Raw genomic sequence first — 17,077 nt, forward strand, 5'->3', positions numbered from 1 at the left:
CAAAATTTGAAAATTTAAATGAAATGGACAATTTTCTTGATCGATTCCACTTACCAAAGCTAAATCAGGACCAGGTAAATCAATTAAATAGTCCTATATCCCCCAAGGAAATAGAAGCAGTCATCGAAAGTCTCCCATCCAAACAAAGCCCAGGACCTGATGGTTTCAGTGCAGAATTCTACCAGACATTCAAAAAAGAGCTAACTCCAGTTCTCTTCAAACTATTCCACAAAATCGAAACAGAAGCAACATTACCAAACTCATTCTATGAAGCCAAAGTCACCTTGGTACCTAAACCTCACAAAGACCCAACAAAAAAAAAAGAGAACTTCAGGGCCAATCTCCCTTATGAACATTGATGCAAAAATACTCAACAAAATACTCACAAACCGAATACAAGAACACATCAAAGATATCATCCACCATGACCAAGTAGGCTTCATCCCAGGTATGCAGGGGTGGTTCAATATACGGAAATCCATCAATGTGATCCACCATATTAACAAACTGAAAGAAAAAAGCCACATGATAATCTCCCTAGATGCTGAAAAAGCATTTGACAAAATCCAACATCCATTCATATTTAAAGTGTTGGAGAGATCAGGGATACAAGGCACATATCTAAACATAGTAAAGGCGATATACAGCAAACCTATAGCCAACATCAAACTGAAAAGAGAGAAACTTAAAGCAATCCCCCTGAAATCAGGGACAAGACAAGGCTGCCCACTCTCTCCATATCTCTTCAACATAGTGCTGGAAGTCCTTGCTAGAGCAATAAGACAGTTGAAGGAGATCAAGGGGATACAAATTGGAAAGGAAGAAGTCAAATTATCACTATTTGCAGATGATATGATAGTATACGTGAGTGACCCCAAAAACTCTACCAGGGAACTCCTACAGCTGATAAACACCTTCAGCAAAGTGGCCGGATACAAAATTAACTCAAAAAAATCAGTAGCCCTCCTGTATACAAAAGACAAAAGGGCTGAGAAAGAAATTAGGGAAACAACACCCTTCACAATAGCCACAAATGACATAAGGTACATCGGAGTAACCCTAACCAAGGAAGTCAAAGACTTGTATGAAAAAAATTTCAAGTCTCTAAAGAAAGAATTAGAAGAAGATATGAGAAGATGGAAAGATCTCCCATGCTCATGGCTTGGTAGGATTAACATAGTAAAAATGGCCATCTTACCAAAAGCAATCTACAGATTCAATGCAATTCCCATCAAATTACCAACACAATTCTTTACAGACCTGGAAAGAAAAATTCTCAACTTCGTATGGAATAACAAGAAACCCAGAATTGCTAAAACAATCCTCTACAATAAAAGATCTTCTGGAGGTATCTCCATCCCTGATCTTAAGTTGTACTATAGAGCAACAGTTTTAAAAACTGCATGGTACTGGCATAATAACAGAATAGTGGATCAATGGAACCGAACAGAGGACCCAGAAATAAACCCACACACTTGTGGACACCTGATCTTTGACAAAGACGCCAAAACCATACAATGGAAAAAAGATAGCATCTTCAACAAATGGTGCTGGTCCAACTGGATTTCTACATGTAGAAAAATTCAAATAGATCCATACTTATCACCCTGCACAAAACTGAAGTCCAAGTGGATCAAAGACCTCAACATAAAGCCAGACACATTAAATCGGCTAGAAAAAAAAGTGGGGAATACCCTAGAACTCATTGGTACAGGAGAAAACTTCCTGAACAGAACACCAACAGCACAGGCTCTAAGAGCAACAATCAATAAATGGGACCTCATGAAACTGAAAAGCTTCTGCAAAGCAAAGGACACCGTCATCAAAACAAAGCGACTGCCTACAGATTGGGAAAGAATCTTCACCAACACTTTATCTGACAGAGAACTCATATCCAGTATATATAAAGAACTAAAGAAGCTGAAAAGCAGCAAACCAAGTAATCCACTTAAAAAATGTAGAACAGAGCTAAACAGAGAATTCTCCACAGAGGAATATCAAATGGCAGAGAAACACTTAAAGAAATGCTCAACCTCATTAGCCATTAGGGAAATGCAAATCAAAACAACTCTGAGATTTCACCTTACACCCATCAGAATGGCCAAGATCAAAAACTCAAGCGACAACACATGCTGGAGAGGTTGTGGAGAAAGGGGAACCCTTCTCCACTGCTGGTGGGAATGTAAACTTATACAACCACTCTGGAAATCAATCTGGCGCTTTCTCAGACAACTAGGAATAGCGCTTCCTCAAGATCCAGCCATACCACTCCTGGGCATATATCCAAAAGAGGCTCAAGTACACAAAAAGGACATTTGCTCAACCATGTTTGTAGCAGCTTTATTTGTAATAGCCAGAAGCTGGTAACAACCTACATGCCCCTCAACTGAAGAATGGATGCAGAAATTGTGGTACATCTATACAATGGAATATTACTCAGCAATGAAAAATAAGGAAATCATGAAATTTGCAGGTAAATGGTGGGAACTGGTAAGGATAATCCTAAGTGAGCTGTCCCAAAAGCAGAAAGATACACGAGGTATATACTCACTCATATAGACATACAACATAGGACAAACCCACTAAAATCTGTGCATCTAAAGAAACTAAGAAAGAGAGAGGACCCTAACTAAAACGGTCAATCCCCATCCTGAAAGGCAAAGAGGATGGACATCAGAAGAAGAAAACAGGAAACAACCTAGGAACCTACCACAGAGGGCCTCTGAAAGCCTCTGCCCTACAGACTATCAAAGCAGATGCTGAGCCTGATGGGCAACTGTTGGGCAGAGTGAATGGAATTTTATATAAGAACTAGGAAATAGCAAGAGCTGGTGAGGACAGGGTCTCCACAAAGAGAGCAACAGAACAAGAAAATTTGAACACAGGGAACTTCCCAGAGACTCATACTCCAACCAAGGACTATTCATGGAGATAACCCAGAGCCCCTGCACAGATGTAGCCCAGGGCAGTTCAGTGTCCAAGTGGGTTACATAGTAATGTGAAGAGGGACTGCTTCTGACATAATCTGATTGACCTGGTCTTTGATCACCTCCCCCTGGGGGGGGAGCAGCCTTACCAGGCCATAGTAGAGGACAATGCAGCCACTTTTGATGTGAACTGATGGACTAAGATCAGAAAGGAGAGGAGAACCTCCCCTATCAGTGGACTTGGGGAGTGGCATGCATGCAGAGGGAGGAGGGAGGGTGGGATTGGGAGGGGAGGAGGAAGGGGCTTATGGGGGATGCAGAATGAATAAAGTGTAATTGATGAAAAATTAAAAAAAGGGAAAAAAATAATTTAAGAACCTTAAATGACTTTTAAAAGTGGAGGAAAACATGGAGTTAGTCAATTTACATGGAGCACATCTCGCCCCTGGGGGCAATGGTCTCCTGAACCTACTCAGACCTCGGACACCACCACTGCTAGTTCTAGAACTGATGCAGGATGTTCCAACGAGGGGGTTAAGGCTTCTCATAATATTTCCTATAAGCCCACACCTGTTTGTTTATATCCCCCATTTATATTCATTATTAGACAGATAGAGCCAAGTAATTGTGGTAATGATACTTGCTTTTTTGCCCAATGCTGGAATGCCCCTCACGCTATGACTCTCTTCAGACAGAAAAGAGATCTTGGAATTACAGCTGCCATTGTTACTGCCATCTCATTGGCGGCTGTTGGAGCTACCACCGCGGCATTAGCTATGAGTCATACTGTGCAGACTGCTCAGACCCTGATTAATCTTTTAGCCAATGTAGCTCATGCCTTAGATGTACAAAAAGGAATTAATGCTCAACTAAAAGGAGGCTTGATGGTGTTCAATCAGAGGATTGACCTCGTGCAGGAGTAAATTGATACCCTATGGCAAATCGCTCAACTCAGCTGTTAATGAAAGTATGCTGGACTTTGTGTCACTAGCATACAACATGAGAATTTTTCCTGTGCTGCAAATCTGTCTAAACAATTGTCTAGCTATATTTTAGGTAATTGGACTCAAGAATCCGATACTACGATGGAGCAGCTGAGAGTGGCCATTGTCATGGTAAATTCTACCAGAGTGGACGCAGGACTAGCCACAGGATTATCACCATGGATTGCTGTAGCCATGAATCATCTGAAGGAATGGGTGGGCATGGGAGCGTTAGCAGGCCTTCTGGTGTTGGTCTCCTTGGTTTGCCTGTGGTATATATGCAAGATTAGAGTCTCACAACAGCGTAATGCAGCCATGACCATTCAGGCCTTTACAGCCATTGAAGCAGGATAGTCTCCCCAAGCATGGTTGGCTACCATAAAAAGCTAAAATGTTATGCTCAGGATGCAAGGCTAAGCTCTGCACTCAGGGTCAGCCGCTTTCGACCCAGAGAAGAGCATGTCTGATTGCATGCGGGTTGATACCCCAGGTCCTGCCTCTGAGAAAAAGGTAGCGGATGGGTCTGATGCTCTTTGGGTGGATGACACCTAAATGAACATCGGTACAAAGTCCCAATTTATTTCTAATATCAGAGATCAGACCTCTACTCTTGCCTGATGCGTCTAAAACAAAAAGGGGGAACTGTAGAGAGCTGCGTAATGCTGCGCCTTAAAGATGGAGCTGGTTTCCGCCTTCCACCTTCCCAATGGTGAGTGCTCTCTGTCACAAACAACTCCATATTTTGCTAAGGCTGGGGATCTGGCTTGCTTCCGTGTATGTGGACCTATCTGCATTGCCCACGTGGCATGCTGGGGTTGGCTACCCAGAAGCTATTTAAGCTGTGGGCTGGCTTTCCCCAGGGTCAGAAGATTGTTCAAGGTTCCTGAATACACTGCATTGAGAAAAAAAAAAAATTGGATACATATCTAAACAGAGAATTCCCAATAGAGAAATGTCCAATGTCTCAAAAACACTTTAAAAATGTTCAACAACCTTAGTCATCAGGTAAATACAAATCAAAATGACTCTGAATGTCCATCTTACACATGTCAGAATGGCTAAGATTAAAAACTGCAAGTGACAGCTTATGCTGCTGAGAGTGTGGAACATTCTCCACCATTGCTGGTGGTAGTAAAAATTTGTACAGAAACTTTAGAAATCCACATGGTGGTTTCTTAAATAATTTGAAATCTGTCTTTCTCAAGACCCAACTATACCACTCCTGGCCATATACCCAAAGGGCACTCCATCCTACCTCAAGGACACTTGCTCAAGTATGTTCCTCACAGCTGTATTTGTAATAGCCAGATGCTGGATGTCTCTCAACTGAAGAATGGATAAAGAAAATGTGCTGCATTTGCTCAATAGAGTATTAATCAGCCATTTTTTAAAATAACATAAAAAAATTTTAAAATTTTTAAAAATTAAAAAAAATAACATCATGAAATTTGCAGGAAACTGTGTGAAACTAGAAAAAAATTGTCCTGAGTGAGGTAATCCAGCCCCAGAAAGACAAACATAGTATGTACTCACTTATAAGTGGATTTTGGCTATAAAAGATAATCATACTACAGTCCACAGACCCAGAGAGGCTAAATAATAAGGAGGGCTCAAGGGAAACACATACATCTCCCTGAGAAGGGATAATAGAATAGATACTGCAGGGGATCTGGGGGCAGGTAACTCTGGATACAGGAGTGGGGGATGGAGAGAGAGACTGCTGGAATTGGGGTCCTTTGGGAGAGGCAGTAAAAACCCAGTGCAATGGAAACTCCCAGGAATCTGTGAGGGTGACCCTACTGAAAACTCCTAGTAATGGGAGACAAGAAGCCTGTGCCAGCCATCTTTTGTAACCAGGCAAGGCTGCCGGTGGAGGGGTTGGGACACCAACTTAGCTGTAAACCTTCAACCTACAATTTGTTCTGCCTGGAAGATGTGCTGGTATAATGGTGGAAAGTTGTGGGAGTGGAAAACCAATGATATAATACCAATGGGAGCTTATTCCCCCCAGCAAATTATGTTAAAGTGTGATTTAAAGGGTGTGGATACTTAGATTAGTTGGGTCCCATTTGTTGTGGGTTATTACTATTTATTAATGATGTATCTTTTAGTTAAGCAGTGGTTATTCCTAAACCAGCTGATACCCAGATCACCACACAGAAACTAGGATTTATTTAATTAACCTAGAGCACAGTGCTGGGCAATAGTTATTCCTCCCTAGACCTCCAAGCATGGCTTCCTTATACTGTGGCTGGCTCAGCTCAGCTCAGAGCAACAACAGCAGCCATGGCTGGAAAGAAATGAACTGGAGGCAGACAGACCTCTAGACAAAGCTTGGCCTAAAACTGCATCTAAAATTAAAAAATGCCATGGTAGACGGTGTTTTACCTTTTGGCTTTGTTTTGGTTGTCATAGTCATGCATCTGTTTGCAATATGTTTAATGGTGATGGCTCTTCTCCATGCCTTCTCCAAGAAAATTTATGGGGGAAAGCCAAGGAATGAAACACTAAGTTATAGACAATAGAAAGGCACTCTTCCTAATAAAAGATTAATTCAAAGCTCTCTGGCTACAAGATACTTGTCAGCTCTTTCTGGTAAGGGTTTGTAACAACAATTAAATTCCAAAAAATAACCAACTGGGATTTGCTTGTTGCAGCCTAAATTGGCACAACTGACCCAAAACTTAAAATTTTCTCGTCTCTTTGATTGATTCTCATTTAAAGGTTTGAATTACAATGATATGGATTTGAGAAAAAAATATTTGAACAAGTTGATGAAAGTACATGCCTTTAAGAAACAGGCAGATCTCTGAGTTCCAGATCAGGCTAACTTACATAATAAAAGCCAGGGTGGCAACTCCTGCTGTTTAGCCACTTGCAGAGATAGTCTAAGATTCAAAATAACAAAAAATTCCTTAAGGTTACTATGTAAGTTCTTTTTTCTTAATAGTAGATGTTATGTCCTTACTGATGTAAAGGTTGGATTCACATCAATTTGAGGTTTATGTAAGGAGAGATGATGTCACACTGCTCTAAAAAGGCCAGCCAATCTCAAAAACTGGTACTTCCACAGAACTGGTACAAAAAGGGCATTTTGACTTAAAAAAAAAAATGTGTTCTTTTAGTCAATGTAAGGACTCAAAATTATGCTGAAACAAACTTGCAAACTGCATGCCTCCCACATTGAAAACCTTTTAAATGCTGACTAGATAAAGTGTCACACTGCTCTGGAAGTCAGCTTATCCTTTCTAATGAGAGACATTTTCACAAGGGGGGCAAATATCTGTCATGCCTGATGCAAAAAAGACACAGGGGGCTTACAGGTGGCAAAGTACATGCCAGACTTAAATAGGCTAAAAACTCAAATATGGCAATTCATATGTTTAAAAGGCTGAACCATCCATGCCATATCAAAAAAGGAGCAAGCCAAAGAGTAGCCACAACCAATGTAAAAATCCAGGTACAAGATGCATAGGGTACACTTAAATGCTAAAGGTAAAAGAGAGTTTATATAAAGTTTGGCTGTAAAGGCATAATTGCCCATCCTGTATAAAAAAGGGGTTAAGACAAAAATAGCTACAACATATAGAAAAACCTAGGCCTAACATTCTAAACAGGTACAAGGTGGCTAGGGTATTCTTAAACTCTAAATTAAAAGTGAGTTTACATAAAGTTTACTTAAAAATGCCTTTTCTATTGCTCAAAGCAACCAGCTTGTCTCTCTAATGGGAGACCTTCTCTTGGGAGATGGGTAACAGCTTGGTCTAATACAACAGGTGCCCAAAAGCTGAAAAAAGATATTTTGATCTACACAACCTTGTTTTGATTGCAACATGATAATGATTGTATGTTCAATAATAATGGTAACTTATATTGCTGATGCCTTTACATGGAAACAACTCTGAAAATGACTGAGACATAAAAAATGTCTCTAGCCAAAACTCTAATACATGGCAAATAAATTTTTGGCTATAATAGCCTCAAAATTTATTATGCCATTCTGTTAATTGGCATAGATAGAATGTGGTTTACAGCTTAGTTTCATCATGAACATCTCATACATTTATAATTTTAGAACTGCATAATGCTTGTGAGAAATTATATGTTTGCAGAACAAAAGTACCAGGCACTGGAGACTCTGGATCAAAACTGACAGAAATTCTCCTTCCAGCATGCTGAGACATTGACATATCTGTTACAGCATCTTGAATGTTCCAGCATTCTGCTTGTTCCTGCCTCAACTGCTTCAATTGTCTCTCATCAAAGCCTGCTCCCAAGAGAGCTTTGAAGAAAGCTACTAATTTCAACTGGTCGAGCATTTTAGACTGTTCCAAACAGGACTTCTATTAAGCCTGAAATTTCTCAACATTCAAAGACTGGACCACAAATGTTAATGTTTGCTTAATTAACCATTTTTCCCAATTTCCTTTGGGCCCCCTAACAGGATTTCTGCATGTCCAAAATATCAGCTAGAAGAAATTCATGAGAACAACGTCTAATTTCCTTTAAGAGGGGTTGGGTGGGATTTTGGTTGTTTTCTATGGCCATGAATATTTATTGTCATGGTTATAAGTTATTAATGGTCTTATTCAGAGAGTAAACAAGGTTAGACTCAGGGATTTCTCTCTTTCCCTTTTTCTTTTCTCTCTTTCTTAGATAAGGAGAAAGGGGGTTGAAAGAAAGAAAGGGGAAGACAGGGATATCTTATAGGAATAAGACAAAAGGTAGATTATTGAATCTACTCAACTTAAGGTTTTATTTGTTATTCTCAAATAAGGTTATTTTTAACTCTGTATAGGATTTTGTATATTGATTCAAAAATAAGTCTGTTTTTAATACATTGGCAAATTTTAGTATATTGATACAAATTCAAGGTTACTTCCAATACTTTTAAACTGCTATTACCAATTGTTTATAGGTTTAGATAATAGTTAATTGTTAGTTAATCAACTCATGGTCCTATCAGCCACTAGTCTGATTTATCACAGGAGTATACCTCCTAGGTTTAACAGATAGATATGATTCTGTAGACAGATCGATTACATCAATTATATAAAAATAGGTAAGTCTTTAAAAACTTCAGAGACCTACAGACTACGGCATTTTAAAATGTCATTATTATTTTAAAGACTCTTTGACAATGAGATAGGTCATTTCCTGGCAGCACCCTGCCTACCTCAAAGAAGATGTTGAGCATCAAGAACCTCCATATGGAAATGGCTTCAAATATGGCAAATGAGCCACTCAAGTAAAGAAAATACCCTTGCATCATAACAGACAGAATCTGCCAAAAATGGACAAGCTTAAATGCAGGACAAGTTGACTGCTGAGCTCTTCCAAGACCGGATAAGCAAGTCCTAAACAGTTCCTGTTTCACATATATGTCTGTCAAATATTCTGAGCCAGAAGGCTGAAGATGATGCTCCAACATTATAGAGAGTTGGGTGACTGTTCAGGCAGAAAACTGTCTCTGTCAACTTTTTATTTTTTGGAAGCTAATAACATGCACTTCCTATTTAGTGGTTTTATTCCTTCTCAAGTCTCTGGTGGGTTTGAAGATGAAATAGTGATAGTTCCACAATTAAGCTTAAGTTGTTTAGAATTTAAGAAAATGTTTTCATATAGGTAATACCAATAAGGATAAAAGTTAAATTCGGTATAGACTCTAAATGTGTCCAGCTAGGATAGATAATCAAATACTTTCTCCTAAGTTGTCAAATGCACATGAACTGGATATTGTACATGTAAATCTTACCTAATAGTTTTCATAACTTTCATAATTATTATTGTATTGACAGAAAAGAAGCTTTTTATTGGACTTAAAGGGGGAAATGTTGGTCTATTGGTCTTGCGGAATGTATACAATTTAACCTTTTCATTCAAATGCTGATGTCTCTACCCCATTATATGGTTTTAATCCAGACATTGCATTGTGATGTTTATTCTAATCATCACCTGTCTCAAGTTTGTGTAAACAGCCACCATTAGTTCTCGTATTTCCATTAAACAACCAGTCAATGCTGTGTTCCATGCTGCCCCTTCAGCCATAACAAAGCCTGAGATCTATGTGGACATATGCAGTCTGTGCTGCTGACTAAATCCTTGGTGATGTCCTTTGGCTTTGCTGTCTCAGGTGTTCATATCGGTGGCTATACAGGCCCCTCACACCAATATGAGCACCTGAGGCAGCAAAGCCTGGGGCCATGCTGATATCACTGGTCTGTGCTGCTGCTTAGAGCCATATGTGGGTCAGTGATTCTTGATTCGAGTGTGGGGACAGGTTGATGTCTGTGGTCCATGATTCCACCTAAGTCTGTAGGATGTCTCTGGGCTATGTCACGGCCTGAAGCCATGTTGGTGCCAGTAAGTTGTGCTGCTGCTGGGTTGCAAGGCTGATGTGAGTGGCTAGTGCAGCCATCTGCAGCCATGTTGATGTTGGCAATCTGTGCTGCTGAGTGCTATGTCTGGGCCTGTGGTCCTGATGTGGCTGAGGGCCTGTGGGACCTGCTATTAAGGTCGAAGTCAGGCATTTCTCCATAGCCTCTGAGCTCAGTACAACATGACAGACTCCCTTTCTCAGCTGGGTTCCTTCTCTGCCTGATGTGGGCAACCCCAGATTCTCTAAGGAGAGTCACATAGCCCTCAGGGAAAAATCACAGGCCCAACCCTTTTCTGATAAGAAACCCATTCTGTGTACACCTGAAGATTCCTGGAAACACCCATAAGATGTCTTGGTGTCTTAGTTTCCAGTCAATGACCTTTAACTGTACCTGGAGTTCTTCCCCACCCAAAGAGTAATTAAGTACTGTGTTCCTCCTTTTACAATAGGGCTGCGCTTTGCGTGCCAATGAAGTATCCCTGGCATCCCTAGTCCCAGCCAATCAAACACAGGCATCCTCAAAACCCCTCCCACTCCCCAAGGTTTATAAGTTACTATTTTACACAAAATATATGAGCCAGCATCATCCTTTTCACCACCACTGGATGAGACTCCTTTACATTTCCACCAGCAATGAAGGAGATTTCCCCTTTCTCTACAAACTCTCCAGCATGTGTTGACACTTGAGTTTTTTATCTTAGCCATTCTGATGGGCATAAGGTGAAATCTCAGTGCTGTTTTAATTTGCATTTCCCTAAAGACTAAGGATATTAAGCATTTCTTTAAGTGTTTCTCTGCCATTCATTATTCTTCTATTGAGTATCCTATTTTTATCTCTGTACCCAATTTTTTAATTAGATTACTTGATTTGTTGCTGTTTAACTTCTTAAGTTCTTTATATATTCTGGTTATTAGCCCTCTGTCACATATAGGGTTGGTGAAGATCCTTTCCCAACAATAAAAAACCCAAAATCGTTAAAGCAGTCCTCTACAATAACAGATCTTTTGGATGTATCTTCGTTCCTGATCTCAAGCTGGACTACAGAGCAACAGTAATGAAAACTGCATGGTACTAGCATAGAAACAGGCTGGTGGATCAATGGAATCAAATAGAAGACCCAGAAATAAACCCACACACTTATGGACACCTGACTTTTCACAAAGATGCCAAAACCATACAGTGGAAAAAAGACTGCGTCTTCAACAAATGGTGCTGGTCTAACTGGATATCTACATGTAGAAAAATGCAAATATATCCATATTTATCACCCGAACAAAACTAAAGTCCAAGTGGATCAAAGACCTCAACATAAAATCAGGCACACTAAACCTGATAGGAGAAAAAGTGCGGAAGAGCCTTGAACTCATTGGCACAGAAGAAACTTCTTGAATAGAACACCAATAGCACAGGCTCTAAGATCAACAATCAATCATGAGACTGACTGACGACCACCCTAATCATTCTTGCATTTCAGAAATAGGCTCCATTCGATGCTGGTAGTTTCCACATGATTGGATTCTACTTCTTAGTGTCATAATGAGGTGGGCTTTTTTTTTTATTGAATCAATAGGCATTTTTCAGTAGTGTTAGTCTATAATTTGTTCCCCTTTCTGTAGTATCAACACTCCAGAACGTAGCAAGACATTATTAGCAGCCTCAATGCAAAAGTAAGTTTCACTTTTAATAAATTCCATTCATTGGGAAAAAATAACTGCATCTAATATCATTCAAAGAAGAAAAAAACAATACGTAAGGTTATGAAGACCAGAAGACAGAGGTCACTGGGAACCATTATAGAAACCAACTACCTCTATCAGTTACTTTTGCACTGTGACAATAAAAATAACTTACGGAAAGAAAAAAAAAAAGAAAAACATCCCTAAAATGGCTACAAGATTATGAAAATGCTAATTTAGTCTAAACCATGATATATTTTTGATTGAGGTTAATCCTCTTTAAGGAATAGTCAGAGGTTACAGCTGCATCTTAATCAAAGATTTTTGGGGGAAGGGTGATGTAGAGATGATCTTCATTCACATTGTATTAAGATGCATCTCTGTATAATCGATTGTTAATTGCAGAACTGACAGTGAATTAAATGCTAACAGATTCTGGTATTGTTCCCAGCCTTTTGTTGATAAGAAATGGACAACGAGTGAAGAAATCACTGATTTCTTGGCTGATTCCTGATGAACTTGGGGGCATTGAATTGTGGGGAGGGGAGGGCAAAGGCTGGAGTGCTGGGCAAGTCCAGGAAGAGCAGGCTGTTGTATCTGGTGTACTGGATCTGTGAGACCATCTACGGTTAGGAAACTGCAGGCACAACTGGAGCAGTCTGTGAAGTTGAGGCCGGAGCATCTGAGTTCTGGATGCAGCTCTTGAGGAAACACCTGAACCTGGCAGGATGATGAAACACACATGTTAGGGGCAGAAGGTAACTAAGGAGTTTAGGGAGAGAAATTTTTTTCTTAGATGTACATTTGAAACTTTTATGCCCATGGTCTTGGTGGGTGGGGTTGGGGAATCCCAAAACCAGGGAATGGAGGAAGAATCTCACCCTCTGAAATGGGAAAAAGGTGGGAAACTTAGGCTGTTGACGGACAGTGGTATTTATCTGTAGTGTGACATGTGGATTCGAGTGAACCTCCTGAAACTTTCAAGAATATTGTTAAGTTTCCAAAAAAAACAAAAAGACGACTTGGCTTGGGAGACAATTTAAAATCTGATTAGTATTAAAGCTCTGAACAGTCTTAATGTGACGGTAGTATAATGGGGGGAAGAGTTTTTATATACCTTAAATTGCTTTCTTACTACCAACCCTAAAACACCTTCTCAGATCCTCAAACTTTTTCCCAGACCTTACATAAACTTTACACTTTTTTGTGGAGGCAGCTAAAGCTTTGGTTTCAGCTGTTAAACTGGTCTTTAAGCCTATCAGAGACCTGAGAAGGATAAATTTTCACAGCATAATCCAAGTTTGTCCACCTGTGCGTTGGTACAACAGAGGCTCACGCATTACCCTGACAGACTTCCCCTATGACTTCTGTGGTGTCAGAGGCTTCATTCTGGCCACAAGTGCTATGGCATCAGTCTCTGGGTGCTGGGCCCAGCAAATCTGAGAGGACTTTTTGTGGAGGAGGAATTTGGGAGGATGACTGACCTTATTTTGTCCAGGCAGAATGGGGCAGTCAGCTCTGTGTCGTGTTTGTCCACAGTTCTGGCGGGGCCTTAACAGTGGGTCATTTGGGGCAGTCTTGCCATGCAGCACATTTGTGATGGAGTCATCTGTCATTGTGCCCCAATATTTTTGGAGGCCTTGGCTCACCACTAGAAGCTGGGGTCTTTGTCATGTTAAGCTTTTTTATTAAGCATTTAAATGTACTTACCATTCTGCACATTCTCTGACAGGTTTGAGGCCAAGATCTATTAAGTATAGCTGAGCCAAACAAAGTTTGATTGTTTTTAGTTACCCAACCTAGGCTTAACCTTGAAAACATAAAGCAAGATACTAGGTAATCTTGCAATTAGCTGCATCAGTTCCTTGTGTGACTGTAAATATATTTCTGAACTAATATCAAAGCAGAACTTTCAATCATAGATACAGTTCATTGGCAACCCTTCTGATCCTACCACATTGCATCATTACAGATAAGACAGTTCTAAAGACGGAAGTTGTACTTGGCGGTCAGCAAGGTACTGAACATGTTTGGCAGCCCTCAATAAAGATGGCAGTGAAGCTATGCCTCTCTCACGACCAAAATGGCTGCCAGTCGTGTGCCTGCCCTTAGTCAAGATGGAGACTAAGCCACAGCTCCACCCTACTTTATCCCAAAATCAACATATTGATCAGCCAAATGTTGCAAGTGGCTGGCAGTGGGCCACTGAGGTAGACACCCAAGCTGCTGGTGGCAACACCACTGAGAGCATGCATGAATGGGAGGGAGGTGGAATAGAGCAGGAAGGGGAAGGCACAACTGAAGGCACAACTGCAGAAAACAGTTGTAGGAAGTGAAGGAGGGAGAGGGTTGAGAGTGTGCTTTCTAAAAATCTGGACAGATGAGGTTTGGAAAAATTCTCACAGACACCCAGTGGCAACTACTTTCCTGCCTTTGTCAGAATCCCAAGATTATGTAGTGGCATCCCAATTTAATAATCTGCGATTAGACTGTTTTGGATGGGGAGTAACCTTTGGTGAGATGTCTCCGAACGGCAGCCCTTTCCCGCCCCAGACCAAAATTAATTTTTGTTCTGCTCAGACTAGCTCTTGGGTGGCCATGGCTTTACAAAGAGAGTCTGGGGGTTCTTGCGCCCCAGAAGAGGCACCTGGTACCTCTTGACAAAATGCAAAGTTGCATCAGGAAGAGAGAGAGGTGGGAGGAGAGAAGCAGTCCCCATGTAGCCCTAAGTCATCAACTTTTCCAAGGTTTAAAGATAATCAGATCAAAGCAGGTGAAGAATGATAAGGTATAGGGAGTGGCCCCAAAGTCTGGCCTGCTGGGCTGGGTAACATCAGTTTCCTTTTAACTCAAGGTTTTCTTCCATATAGAATGAGAGGATGTCCTCCCCTATCAGGGGTCTGCAGAAAGGGCATAGGGAGAGAAGGGAGAGGGTGGGTGAGATTAGGAGAAGATGGGGAAGGGGCTGCAGAGGGAATACAAAGTGAATAAATTGTAATAAATAAAGAAAGAAAGATTTTAAAAAGTGTTCTTTCTTATGGTTGGTATCTTAAAGCCTTGCAGTTACAACAATGCTAGATAGGATGACTCTATTTGAATTTGATTTTGTTTCAAGTTGGCATAGAATTAGTAGATCAAAAATCATTTCCCTTTACTTGATACATTAAGCTTACCTTCCTTCAAAAGTTCAATCTTTCTGACCCTTAGCTGATCCTTTCCTTTCTCTATGTTTGTCTTATATTTAAAATAAAACCATTACCCTTTACTTAGATTTTTAAGTTTTGTGCAGCATTTTTACTTAAAGGCAGCCTGTCCTTTTGTCATTCTTTAATATCAGAAAAGTCCTGGTCTGACAAGTTTGTTCAAAATGGCAGGCAGTTCACTAAGCCAAAAAGCTCATCTCTGTGACTTTTTCATGAACTTTTGTTTCAATACAATTTCTATCTTTATTACAATCCTGCTAAAAATAGAACATTGGGGTTTCTAAACTTACTTTGTCTTCAGGAAGGTACCAAGGTTTGTCAATAATGACATGATCAACATCTCTTCCTGTCCATCCTAGTTCCCTGTTTCTGAAGCTGAACATGAAAGCCTAGTGATTTAGTTACAAAGCTGAACATGAAAGCCTAGTGATTTAGTTACAACTTGTCTGCTTTCAAATTTTCCCTAAGTTTTTCTTTAGCAATTTTTCTCAAATCCTCTACACTATGTGTACTAAATATCATTTATTAATAATCTAACAGTAAATCTAAATGATTTTTATGGAAGACTCAATTTTCTGCATAGCTGTTTTTCCCAAGGAGCCACCGTTAGTTTTATTATTTTTATTAACACCAACTTTTGTTACATTATTCCAACTCTAGCCTTTGGAGAGAAACCTTTAACAGTAAGAAATATCCACCAAGTGGGTAGAGGGTCAAACCAATGGATCCGAGCACTGGAACTTTGTCAAGCAGTGCCTGCAGAACACTTGGCCTTGCCAGGAGAGGAGGAGGAGAAAGTGGGAAGGTAGTGGGAGGAACAAAAGTGTCTGGATTATATAGTGAAGGGCTTCTGGGAGAGGGGACACCCCACCCCTAGGTAGAGGGCAGGGCACGCCAGTCACGCCCTGCAGCAGGTTGGGACATAACAAATGCTAATAAGGAAACTCCTGTCTCAGTGTTGTATAAAAATTACTCCCCAATTATCTCTGATTGGTTAATAGAGAAGCTGAACAGCCTATGACTGGGCAAAAGAGACAGTAAGTAAGTCTTCCATTTCCAGTCTCAGGGTCCCAGGGAGAGAGGGAGAGGAGAGAAAAAGGTCACCTTGCCATGAAGAGATCACCATGGAGGAGTCACATGAGGACAAGAATAGAGCAGAGGAAGCTAGGGGGAGACTAGAGGAGAGGTAATGGGACACACAGCTGGGAGGTAGGCCAGGCTAACATAGTCAAGTTGGAAGAGATTGATATCTGCCCAGTTATGGTGTTTGAAGCTTATTAATAAAGGTAACAGGTCTTCATCTCATTATGTAAGAGCTAGAATGGGCATAGAAAAAAACATTAATTACAAAAGGGTGCAGAGTCCCCCACAACTCTCTTCTCCCTAATTCTCCCACCTGCTATCATGTCCTGTTTTGTATGTCTCATCCACTGTACCTAATTAGTTTTGCCTGCATAAGTATGGGTTAAGTTTATTTGCTTGAGTAAGGGCAATATAGCCTAAGCTATACCACTGAGAAACTTGAATGTCCCTTCCTCTGCGAGCATTAATTGCATAAATAACTCTTGGAGGAGTGGAACTTCATGAGTCTCCTTGTTATGATGGAGTAGTGATGGGCTAAGTCTTATTCATGTCTTGAGCAGTCAGCCACAGTTGCTGCAGGTTCATGTCTGCAACTTATACTCCGCTGTGTATCTCTACCATGATTTTATTTGTTTGCTTTTGTTTATTTATAAACACATTCAGAAATAAATCTTAAGTTTTTAATTAAGATAGTGAACATTTCAAAAATGGTAAACTATCATTATTGAGCAAATTGTTGAAGTTCAAAATATAAATTGCTACCAATAACTGTGGATTCTCCTTTCTCCACTTACGTAAGTATTGACATCACCATTCACCCTGTTT

This window comes from Meriones unguiculatus, chromosome 3, assembly GCF_030254825.1.
Source record: "Meriones unguiculatus strain TT.TT164.6M chromosome 3, Bangor_MerUng_6.1, whole genome shotgun sequence".
NCBI classification, from domain to species: domain Eukaryota; kingdom Metazoa; phylum Chordata; class Mammalia; order Rodentia; family Muridae; genus Meriones; species Meriones unguiculatus.